General features: G+C 41.7%; 2 non-coding genes across 2 annotated transcripts; both read right to left on the minus strand.

Moving 5' to 3' along the window:
• Positions 1-10,686: 10,686 nt before the first annotated feature.
• On the minus strand, positions 10,687-10,771 carry TRNAR-UCU (transfer RNA arginine (anticodon UCU)). The gene is given in 2 exon segments: positions 10,687-10,722; positions 10,735-10,771. It is a non-coding gene; the product is annotated as a tRNA-Arg (tRNA).
• Positions 10,772-11,967: 1,196 nt separating this feature from the next.
• On the minus strand, positions 11,968-12,052 carry TRNAR-UCU (transfer RNA arginine (anticodon UCU)). Its single transcript is given in 2 exon segments — positions 11,968-12,003; positions 12,016-12,052. It is a non-coding gene; the product is annotated as a tRNA-Arg (tRNA).
• Between the last annotated feature and the right edge of the window lie 53 nt (positions 12,053-12,105).

Raw genomic sequence — 12,105 nt, forward strand, 5'->3', positions numbered from 1 at the left:
ATAGGGTGTGTCCCACATGGGGGGAGCCGGGGAAACCTCTGGGCTGATTTTAGTAGTAGAATGTGAGTGGGATAGATTGATCTTGGAAGCTATAGGCTCTGGGAACCCTTTTCTATGTGTGGACTACCTGCGTGGGCTATTCAGGGATGCCAGACCTTCTGGAAGTTGTGGTATGTATCATCTAGGAAGCTAGTCAGTTTTTCCATCATACATATAAACCACACCTTGTTTCAAATGGCCAGGATTGATGAAGATTGTCTTGCTTCCAAAGACTCACAATGGCGCATCTTGTCACAGTGGTAACATGAGTTATTAGGTTATTTATAGCCCTAGAGTGTTTCTGAAGAGGTTTCTTTAGTAGAAACAACCATGGGTCCATGAGAATCTCTAAATCTAGAATCCGCTGGATCCAAGACTTCACTTGTCTCCAAAGGGCGAGGACAGGACCACCATATATAGCAGGGAGGCACCTCACTGCATCCTTGGGACACATGGGGGCGTAGCCTGGAATATATTTAGCAATTTTCTTGGGTGTGTTGTACCAGCGAGTCATAACTTTATATGCGTTCTCACAGATAGTTGAGCGAATAGAGCTTTTAGCCACCGATTCAAAAATCTCTTCCCAGTCGTCAGCCTCTAGTTCTTACCCCAGATCAACCTCTCATTTATTTTATAAAACTAAGCTTATCCTGGGATTCTGCTGCTGGAAGGGAGAATTGGCCATATAACCTCAGGATCAACCTCTGGTGGGAGTCTGCTCCTAGACAAAGTTTTTCAAATAGTGAGATAGGTTCAGTGGGCATAACTTTAGCATAGAATCTGAAGATATCAAAAAATCTTATCCGGCGGAATTTCTTTATCTTTTACCAGATTGTCAAAGGGAGTAATATTAAGGTCGTGGCTAATGTCAAAAAGTCTGCTAATATTTGCTTGTCTCCATTTTAAAACATACAGGACACCTACAAGCTCATATTGAACCCCCAAAATAACCACAACTTGGATTTACCTGCACCGGAAGGAGGCTCGCTGTACTTCTCCAGGACCTGATGATTTGTGAGTTTATTGATTATATTTTCACTGCAGTGCATATTATATATGGCTATATACTTGCTCATGCCTAGGGATTGAGGTGTGTTGCCCCATTAGTGGGTGTGGTGTGTGCTCTCTTCATTGAGTGCCCATTTCACACACTCACTGTGGGGCTCTTGAACCATTATATTGATATCCTACATCATGGCTTCAAGGTGAGCATTCAAGCCTATCACTGCACATGCATTCATCTGACATTTAACTCTCTCCTGGACTTTCATGCTATATTGCAACCATCACCCAGACATTAGTAGTACCTACACTACCGACACACTTTATTAAAGTGTGGCTGGTACCGCAAGCCGGGAGATTTCCCGGCTTGCTAGTGGCCGCCCCTTGTTATTTAAGGTTTCTGACTTGCTGGTGTTTATTTTAAAACAGGATAGTTTGTTGAAAATGGCAAGTTCATTGAACAGATTTGGCAGGGTTGTTAGAGGTTTTGTTATCATTACCATAACATCGTCAGCAAAAAGGGTCAGTTTGTAGGATTATCCCCCCCCCCCCCTCCAGACCCGAGATATTTGGATTTTGCCGTATATGTGCTGCTAGAGGTTCCATACAGAGGGCAAAAATAAGAGGGGATAGGGGGCAAACTTGTCTCGTGCCACTTTTTATCTCAAATTGGGGTGCAGAAAAACCTTGGCTTTTAACTATCGCTGTGAGACTTGAATAAAGGGCCATAACTGCTTTAAGGAAAACAGATATTTCCTCAGCATTTTTAGAAGCCATAAATAAAATCATTACTGGATTGTACTGTAAGTACGGATATAGGATAAAGAATCTGTAGTCTAAATTTAGCATAGGTTGAACTTGATGGATGTATGTCTTTTTTCAATCTCAATACTATGTAACTACAGTATGTAACTATGTAACTATTATGTATTTTGTCCATTTATATTGTCCTTCCTATAATGCTGAAAGTGTATGTAGAACGGTACATAGAATTGATAATAAGTTCTTGCTCTATTCAACTTACAATCTAATTTGTGGGTCCTAGGGAAGGTTTTTCCTTCTCCAAAGACAGGGGTTCTCATCTCCAGTCCTCAAGACCACACAACAGGTCAAGTTAGCAGGATATCCCTGTTTCAGCAATGGTGGCTCAATCAGTGGCTCTTATGTGGGTAATTAAATGCCACACCCTCTTCTCCCAGGTAACGTCTTGCAATAAGTTATTTCCTGCTCTAAGCAGAAGCACTTATCACAATTTCTTTCCTGCAGAAAATGGTCTCACACCCTTTTTGTGTTAGGGTATCGTGAGATTATTATTAAGAGAGGTCACTCAGAGTTTGTATAAGATAAGGTTGTTGTTTATTGTAACACAACACAATAACAAGAAAACAAAATAAGCAAAATATGCTAACAATCCAATATCTGTATCTATCTATCTATGCAGAGGTTATTTACTTAGTATGCCTGTCATACTCACGACCACAAAGGTATTATGATATGTCACCCTAGACCCTGGCTAAATTCCCACACGCGCATGCTGCGTTCCTCCACTCGTTCCTCTGAACGCCTCTGGAGGAAGTCTCACACTCTCGCAGACTTTCTTCACTACAAATTTATGCTATCCTGTTTCAACTCTGCCCTCGCGCAAGCTAAACAAGCATACTTTTCTGCACTAATCAACATGCACAAGTCTAACCCACGCCGACTGTTCTCTGTCTTTGATACTCTACTCAAACCACCCTCAGCTGCCTCTCCTTCCTCCATCTCCGCTCAGGACTTTGCTGACTATTTTAAGGAAAAGGTAGAATCCATACGTCAGAACATTCCCTCTGTTTCTTCCTCCCATCCTACACCTCTTCCTAACTCTCCTCCTGCCTTCCTTGACTCCTTTTCCACTGTCTCAGAGGAGGTTGTGTCGCTGTTGATCGCCTCTTCTCCCTCTACCATTTGCCCTCTTGACCCCATTCCCTCCCATCTCCTAAAACCTCTTGCTCCTACTATAATCCCTACGCTCACACACATTTTTAACTCCGCCCTCTGCTCTGGAACCTTTCCATCCTCCTTCAAACATGCAACAGTCATACCATTACTCAAAATTAGCAAGTTTGACCCTACCTGTCTTTCTAACTATCGACCTGTCTCCCTCCTGCCTTTTGCCTCTAAACTCCTTGAACGTCTTGTATTCTCTCGCTTGTTCCATTTTCTCAACGCCTACTCTCTTCTAGACCCTCTACAATCTGGCTTCCGCACTGCTCACTCCACGGAAACAGCCCTCACTAAAATAACTGATGACCTCCATGCTGCCAAAGACAGAGGTCATTACACTCTGCTCATATTACTCGACCTCTCTGCAGCATTTGACACCGTGGACCACCCTCTTCTACTTCATATTCTCCATACTCTTGGTATTCGGAACAAAGCTCTATCCTGGATCTCATCCTACCTCTCCCATCGTACTTTCAGTGTCTCTTCTGCTAACACCTCCTCCTCCTCTATTGATCTCTCTGTGGGGATACCCCAGGGCTCTGTCCTGGGACCTTTTCTCTTTTCTCTGTACACACTCTCTCTAGGTGACCTAGTAACATCTTTTGGGTTTAAATATCACCTCTATGCTGACGACACACAAATATACTTTTCAACACCTGACCTTACACCTGCTGTACAAACCAAAGTTTCTGAATGTCTCTCTGCTATATTATCCTGGATTGCCCTCCGCTGCCTTAAACTCAACATGGCTAAAACAGAGCTCCTCATACTTCCTCCCAAACCTGGCCCTACTACCTTCTTCCACATTACTGTTGGAACTACGATCATTCACCCAGTAGCACCAGCACGTTGCCTAGGGGTCACACTCGACTCCTCTCTCACATTCGCCCCTCACATTCAAAACATTTCTAAAACTTGTCGCTATTTCCTCCGCAATATAACTAAGATACGCCCTTTCCTCTGTTGCTCGAGTGCTAAAACTCTGACTCAGGCCCTCATTCTCTCCCGTCTTGATTACTGTAACCTCCTGCTGTCCGGCCTTCCTGCCTCTCATCTGTCTCCCCTACAATCTATCCTAAATGCTGCTGCCAGAATCACTCTACTCTTTCCTAGATCTGTCTCAGCATCTCCCCTCCTGAAATCCCTCTCCTGGCTTCCGATCAAATCTCGCATCTCACACTCCATTCTTCGCCTCACTTTTAAAGCTTTACACTCTTCTGCCCCTCCTTACATCTCAGCCCTAATTTCTCGCTATGCACCATCCCGACTCTTGCGTTCTGCTCAAGGATGTCTTCTTTCTACCCCCTTTGTATCTAAAGCCCTCTCCCGCCTTAAACCTTTTTCACTGACTGCCCCACACCTCTGGAATGCCCTTCCCCTCAGTACCCGACTAGCACCCTCTCTATCCACCTTTATGACCCACCTTAAGACACACTTGCTTAAAGAAGCATATGAATAGCACTGTAGATATTCTGAACACTTGATATATATAGCTTGGCCCCCTGCAGACGCACTTACCAGAACTCGCTCCTACTGTCTCTGTATGTTCTCCCTACCTACCAATTAGACTGTAAGCTCCTCTGGGCAGGGACTCCTCTTCCTTAATGTTACTTTAATTTCTAAAGCACTTATTCCCATGATCTGTTATTTATATTATCTGCTATTTATTTGATTACCACATGTATTACTACTGTGAAGCGCTATGTACATTAATGGCGCTATATAAATAAAGACATACAATACAATACAATGTCATGCCAGTCTCGGTAGGTCTCGTCTCATGTGACTCGCCACTCGGTTCTGATCTCACCTGGCATTATACTAACCTTTTATCGCCCGTGTCGTATGTCATTATTATCTGTGTGGAAATAACCCCCAACAAAAAACCTGCAGTGTCTGCTAACTTGTCTACTGGCATAGCAAATTAATCACAGGATGTGCAACTTCTCCTTTACTGTAAGCTCATTCCTTCAGTGACATATGTTATAAAAATACACCCTGGCTATTTCCTGGCATATCAAAGAAATTCTATTTGCAAACTTCTGATAACTGGTATTATTTCCAAAGCAAGAAAAAGTAGTTAATATGCGACAGTATGCTCTAAGCTGTACTAAGACATATTATTATGCTATATATGTACCTGTGCTCACAAAAAACAAAACTGTGCGCTACTACCTAACTACCTATAAAGTTTAAATGTATAAATATATACAGTGCAGTGACTATACCATCAATTTAGTGATAAAAAATGTATAAAAAATTAAACCACAACTCCCACAGTGAGATAGTTAAACATTAAATAATAAGTGCCACATAACCGTGTTGGGGATAATGGCGTCTGCAGCTGTAAACGCAGGGGTGGCTCAGCACCCCACACACACTAAGAGAAGGGAAACAAAAGAAAACAGCGCACAACGCCAAATAGTGAAGCAAATTCAACAATATATTATAGAATTAAAAAGGGGGTAATATATCTGCGTACATAAAAAAGGTTGGTAAAAGGCATGTAGTGTGTATCACACTGTTTACCACTCGGCTGTTAGCTGTAGATTCAGGTGCTTGCTTCCCTCTGCTGCTGCAGCTCAGTTGATTCTGGGGCAGGACGTCAGTCTTTTCACTCCCAAGGGGATTTCCCTTCATGCAGCCAGGTTCAGCAGCTGGTACTGGGGCTCGGTGAAATCGCTCCTGCTTCCTAGCCGATATGAAGCTGCTCCTGTACCTTGGCAGGTGTATCCTCTGCAGAGAGGTTAAAACGCAGCTTGCTGCTGTCTTCACAGCAGTGGTGGATTCAATAGGGAAGTTTGAACAGTCTTACAGAGTCTCTCACAAGTGTCCAAAACAGCACACAGGATGAAATAAAAACAGGACAGGCCAACACATAGACAAAGGCCAATGTAAGCAGATATAAGGCAATAGAATGTTACATCCAACTAGTTTCGTAGAATTAACTACTTCACTTAACAATATGTATTAGTGGTTTTCCTTTGGCATTTAAAAATCCATTTGATTTCCATATTGGGAGATCCTGTAGTGCAGAAAGTATGCGGAGTCTGTAATTATAAGTACATGTCCATTAACTGTAAGTGCTTCTTTCATAGCAAATGCTAATGCGTGAATCTCCGCAAACTACGCAGAGTGATCCCCTATAGGTAATTGCCAACTGTGCAACAGATTCATATCTGCGTCAGATTTAGCAATTCCTGAACCTGCATAAGATACAAGGGTAATTGGTGTAGCCTCCATGGCATTGTAAATTCTAATGTATGCAGCTAGTGGTGAAATGTTTACATATGCTGACAATGGTTTTGTTGGGTCGCGCTGCGCTATGTAAGAAGCATCATTAACAGCTGCTAATAACTTTCGCAATGCCTCATCCTCAACAGTTAACCATTTAAAAGGTGTTTTTGGCCTAGTCTTTTCTGACTTAATCTCGCGTGATATTGCATGATGCAATGGTTCAATCAGCACATTAAAATCTGGGATAAACGTCATTGAAAAATTCAGTAACCCAATAATTTTTCTTAACTGTTTCAGTGTTTTAGGAACACTGATGTTTGACACTTTCTCTCTGTAATTACTAGAAAGTCCCCTGCCATTTTCAGCTATTTCAAAGCCTAAAAATGTTACATTTTCTCTTGCAATCTGTGATTTCTTTAACGAAACCACGTAACCAGCCTCTGCCAATGTAAGCAATACTTCTGTCAGTACTTTAAAATGTTCTGTTTCTGTGTCATGTGACATATACAAATCATCAAACATACAGAACACCTACAAGCTCAAATTGAACCCCCAAAATACCCACAACATATATATAAGCATATAAGTTTCACAGAGGAGTGCTACTGAGCATGGCAATATAATTTAAAACCAGAGACATAACATAAAACACAGACAAAGCTCAGTGCACATCCAGAAAAACTTATATACGGTACAGTGCCTAAATATACATGTATAAATAACTAATAAATAAAATGGTCTTTTAGTTTAACATTTTGGCCAAATTGTTGTAAGCCCTTGAGCCAAACTTCACGGCAGACCACGTTTCAAGGGTCCCTACACTAATATAAATTCTTAATAACCTGTGCATTGCCAGGAAGAATGATTTATAATAAATCTGTCAATATAAGTTGCAAAAGTTCTAAGTCTGATTGAAGCTTTTATTAACCTGTACATTACCAGGAATGCGTAACTTTAAATTACTCATTCTTCATGAGGTTCTGTGGGCTGTTGTGTAACTTTACCCACAGATTTTTTTGTAGTTGCTGGAGTAGCGGCTTGTTTTTTAACCTCTCGCTGACTGTTAGTCGGCTCGGAGGTCTGTGTATTATAACTCATGCGTTTATCATGATATTTTACTTCACCCCCTTTGTTCTGTCCATATCTGTCAGGGTCCTAGTGTATTCTCTCAGATTATATCTGGACCCTCCACCCTCATAACGAGGTGGCTGTTCATAATGTGTATGTTGAGGTGTTTGTGTAGTAGGAGTCCCTAACTTTGATAACCCCTATTGTCTGACTTCCAGTCTCTTTGAAAATTACCTTTTCTGTCCCACTGTTCGTCTCTAGGATAAACTGGAGTCTGATATTGATTGTATGATCCTCTCCACTTTCTGTTTTGTTTAGGAAAATTTCTCCCTTTGTCTTTATCAGAGCGTTCAGGTTTCCTGTCACTGGTTTGCGATTTAGGCGTTCCTGTATTCTCTCCTGTCAGAGTTTTACCTACGAGAGTATAAGTAGTTTTTAAAATTTCAGGAACCCTCTCTGCTCTTTGTTATACTGGTAAACCTTGTATCTATCTCTCAAGGTCTAACAGAAGACCCTGTCCCTTAATGAATGGCTTTAGACAACCCCAAACAATCTCATGGTTGCCTTGTTTAAAATGTAGCCCTAGAATATAGGCAGCCACTATTCCACTACTCTTGTTCACTTGTCCTAGCGTGTCTTCAAGCGAGGAAATAGTAACCTTCCCATGGGTTTTCTCATACACACTGCTGATGACTGTATCCCAGTCTCGTGCTTCAGCTAATGTGATTGACAAACCTGCCGGGAGCAAAGCATTTACCAAAGCAAGCTTTTGTTGTGGTGTGGGTGTTGGATAAACTATCTAATGAATGTGTTCTCTCATTACGCCATAAAGCAATGTCTTTTGGATTAGTAGGTAGGTGACCTACCGTTGCTTTGATATTCGACATAGGAATATCGACTTGGGCACGAGCTGACGCTTCTATAAAAGCTTGAGCTCCTCTTGTTGCTAAGAAACATTAACAATTTCTCTTAGCAATGTGATTTCTGCAATAGCATTAACACGCTCTGTTGCCACATCCTGTGCAGCTGGTGTTAACTCAATTAATGTAACTGGTGTAAATAAGTGTGTGCGATTTTCTCCCCATCGTACACCAGAATTTGTGGGACCATGTCTGTCTATGCCTGTAGCAATTACAGGCTGTTGCCCCAAAATAATAGTTGCTGCATTATATGTCAAATTAATGATTGTATGTGTCAACGGATTATATACCTGTTGTATGTATTGATATGTGTCTGGTTCAGCAGTTGTATCTACAGTTATATATGAATATCTGGCACCAGGTCCCCATGGACCAAACTGGATTTCAAATGCAACAATTTCACCATCATTCAGATCTCTTTGTTTCTGATTTCTCATTTAAACATTAAGGTCTGCAACTCGTGCAAAATCCCTGACAGCCATGATATATGTTTGAAATTTGTACCAACTCTATTACAAAGAGGAAATAGCATACATGTGTACTTTAAAGATTAAATGGGTAACATATAATTTATTGTACTTATTTATACAACTCATGAGTATCAATCCCGTTTGGGCGCCAAATAATGTGGGTCAGGAAATGCCACACCCTCTTCTCCCAGGTAACGTCTTGCAGTAAGTTATTTCCTGCTCTAAGCAGAAGCACTTATCACAATTTTTTTCCTGCAGAAAATGGTCTCACATCCTTTTTGTGTTAGGGTATCGTGAGATTATTATTAAGAGAGGTCACTCAGAGTTTGTATAAGATAAGGTTGTTGTTTATTGTAACACAACTGTAAGGAATCCACACCTTGGTTTACTGCTTACCTTGCCTTACAGTCCTGGGACACTCCCCATGTTATATTCTGCAGCTGTGCAAGCTATTACTGCAGCCCCAGCCTGGCCTCAGTCATTAGAGCAATGCTGTCACACGCCCCTTTTGCAATTGGGTTGCTGACCTTTAAATACAACTTTCCCACAATGCTTCTCTGTCGAGCATAATCCTTCTTGGATGTCCACTGTGTTTGCCACAGCCGCCTGTCTTGGCCACCCTGTTACTGTTTTCATGTTCATGTTCTTTGTTCCTAGTCCATGTTCCTAGTTCCTGATTCCTGTGCTGAAGCGGTGGATCTCCAGCGTAACTTCAGCTCCCTGTTTCCTGAGGCCTGCTGCCCTTCCCATAACGGAGGCCTGTCTCTAGTTCCTGGGGCCTGCCGCTCTCTCTCCAATGCAGAGGGCGTATCCTGGTTCCTGTGCTGAAGCGGTGGAAATCCAGCGTAAATTCAGCTTCCTGTTTCCTGAGGCCTGCTGCCCTTCCCATAGCAGAGACCTGTCTCGAGTTCCTGGGGCCTGCTGCTCTCTCCAATTCAGAGGCCGTGTCCTGGTTCCTGTGCTGAAGCGGTGGATCTCCAGCGTAAGTTCAGCTTCCTGTTTCCTGAGGCCTGCTGCCCTTCCCATAGCAGAGGCCTGTCTCTGGTTCCTGGGGCCTGCTGCTCTCTCTCCATTGCAGAGGCCGTGTCCTGGTTCTTGTGCTGAAGCGGTGGATCTCCAGCGTAACTTCAGCTCCCTGTTTCCTGTGGCCTGCTGCTCTTCCCTTAGCAGAGGCCGGTCTACTAGTCCCGAGGTCTGTAGCTCTCTCTCCTTGCACAGGCTCATTCTGGACTCCTGCGCTGAAGCATTGGGTTACCAGTGCTGCCTGGCGGTGTGCCCCTCCGGCCTGCCTATCCCTTCCGGAGATCGGCACCATGGGCCATGGTCGCCGCTCGCGCAGAACCCGCTCCCGCCCTGCAGCTCCTACGCTGAAGCGGGACCTTGTTGACTTCCTGTTACCGAAACTCTGCTTTTTATAACGTTTACCCTAATGTCTCCTATCCTGACCCTAGCTCGTCCACTGACTACGCTGCTCTCTCCAGTCCCGACCCTGCTATGCACGACTACAAACTGCGCAATCCGGGGACCAATTAATATTTTTTCCAGTATTGAAACATAGCACCAATGCTATACAAATATGCTTTGACCAATAGAATTGACACATTTTGTAAAATATTCCATTGTATTCCTTTCCATTAAATGTACATGAAAAATGAATCAATGTTGAGATTCAAATGGAAAATTTCCTGAATGCTAGGAAGTGCGCTGTAACCAGCTAAGACACATCCAAGATGGCAAGATGGTGGTAATGAAAACTATGAATTTTTGTGAAAAGTTGCATTCACACAAGTATACATGCACTTATGACTTACTTTTCACACTTCAATAAACTGCCTACCCCCGCGACTTTTACCTTCATTTTTTTACGTTTCACTAGTAGCATATTGTCAAATCTAAACATGTGTTTATTGCAAAATCAACAAATAAAGTTGCAAAAGTATAAAATGTCCATGTAATGCATTACAATTCGACTCTGGTGGGACTCGATCCCACAACCTTTGAATATCTCAACCACCTAGAAGTCCAATGCGCTATCCATTGCGCCACAGAGCCCATGTGAAGAAAGCTGGTAACACATAACCGAATACACCTAATTTCATGCATACATTATTGATCTATTATTGCATCTCGGTATCAGAAAGTGTTATATGGCTGAGTGTTTCTTCCTCATTGCAACTACATACATTTTCCAAGTGATATGAAGGTTTTCCAACATGTAAAAATGAACCCCAACAAATGATCAAAATGAATATAATACATTAAAATAGATATATAAAAAGACACTTTTTGGCCACTGGTTCCCAATAGAGATGGGTGAAACTGGGTGTGTGAATCCAGAACCTTCAAGAAGCTTAAGTTCCAAAACCAAATACAAAACCTAAACCCTTAAGATTTTTAGAGTCAAAACCCAAATATTTTTTAGCACCAAAATTAGAGCCCTATGCCAAGTTTTTACCTCCAGGGGTTTCTCACCCTATCATTTTTATTTATTTCAAGTTTTTCCGTTATATTTTTTCGTTTCTGAACTGTTTTTATGATCTTACACTTCGTGTTAGCCTTTTTAATTATTTGTTACGCTATTTTAGCATTTTCTTCCCTATTTTTTCCCCATGACTTAGGAAAATCAAACATCTAAAACGAACAAATTGTGCTTTAAAAAAACAGAACCAAAACCAAAATTGCACATATATTTGACAACCAAAAATACAACCAAAACCAAAATACGAATTTATTTTACCAGCCCAACCCACAAAACTAATGAAAGTGCCCACCTTTTGTTCAGAATACACCGTTAATCAAAGGGGACCAATTAATATTTTTTCCACTATTGAAACATAGCACCAATGCTATACAAATATGCTTTGACCAATAGAATTGACACATTTTGTAAAATATTCCATTGTATTCCATTCCATTAAATGTACATGAAAAATGAATCAATGTTGAGATTCAAATGGAAAATTTCCTGAATGCTAGGAAGTGCGCTGTAACCAGCTAAGACACATCCAAGATGGCAAGATGGGGGTAATGAAAACTATGAATTTTTGTGAAAAGTTGCATTCACACAAGTATACATGCACTTATGACTTACTTTTCACACTTGAATAAACTGCCTACCCCCGCGACTTTTACCTTCATTTTTTTACGTTTCACTAGTAGCATATTGTCAAATCTAAACATGTGTTTATTGCAAAATCAACAAATAAAGTTGCAAAAGTATAAAATGTCCATGTAATGCATTACAAATTCGACTCTGGTGGGACTCGAACCCACAACCTTTGAATATCTCAACCACCTAGAAGTCCAATGCGCTATCCATTGCGCCACAGAGCCCATGTGAAGAAAGCTGGTAACACATAACCGAATACACCTAATTTCATGCATAC

The sequence above is a fragment of the Ascaphus truei genome, chromosome 19 (assembly GCF_040206685.1).
Source record: "Ascaphus truei isolate aAscTru1 chromosome 19, aAscTru1.hap1, whole genome shotgun sequence".
Classification (NCBI taxonomy): Eukaryota; Metazoa; Chordata; class Amphibia; order Anura; family Ascaphidae; genus Ascaphus; species Ascaphus truei.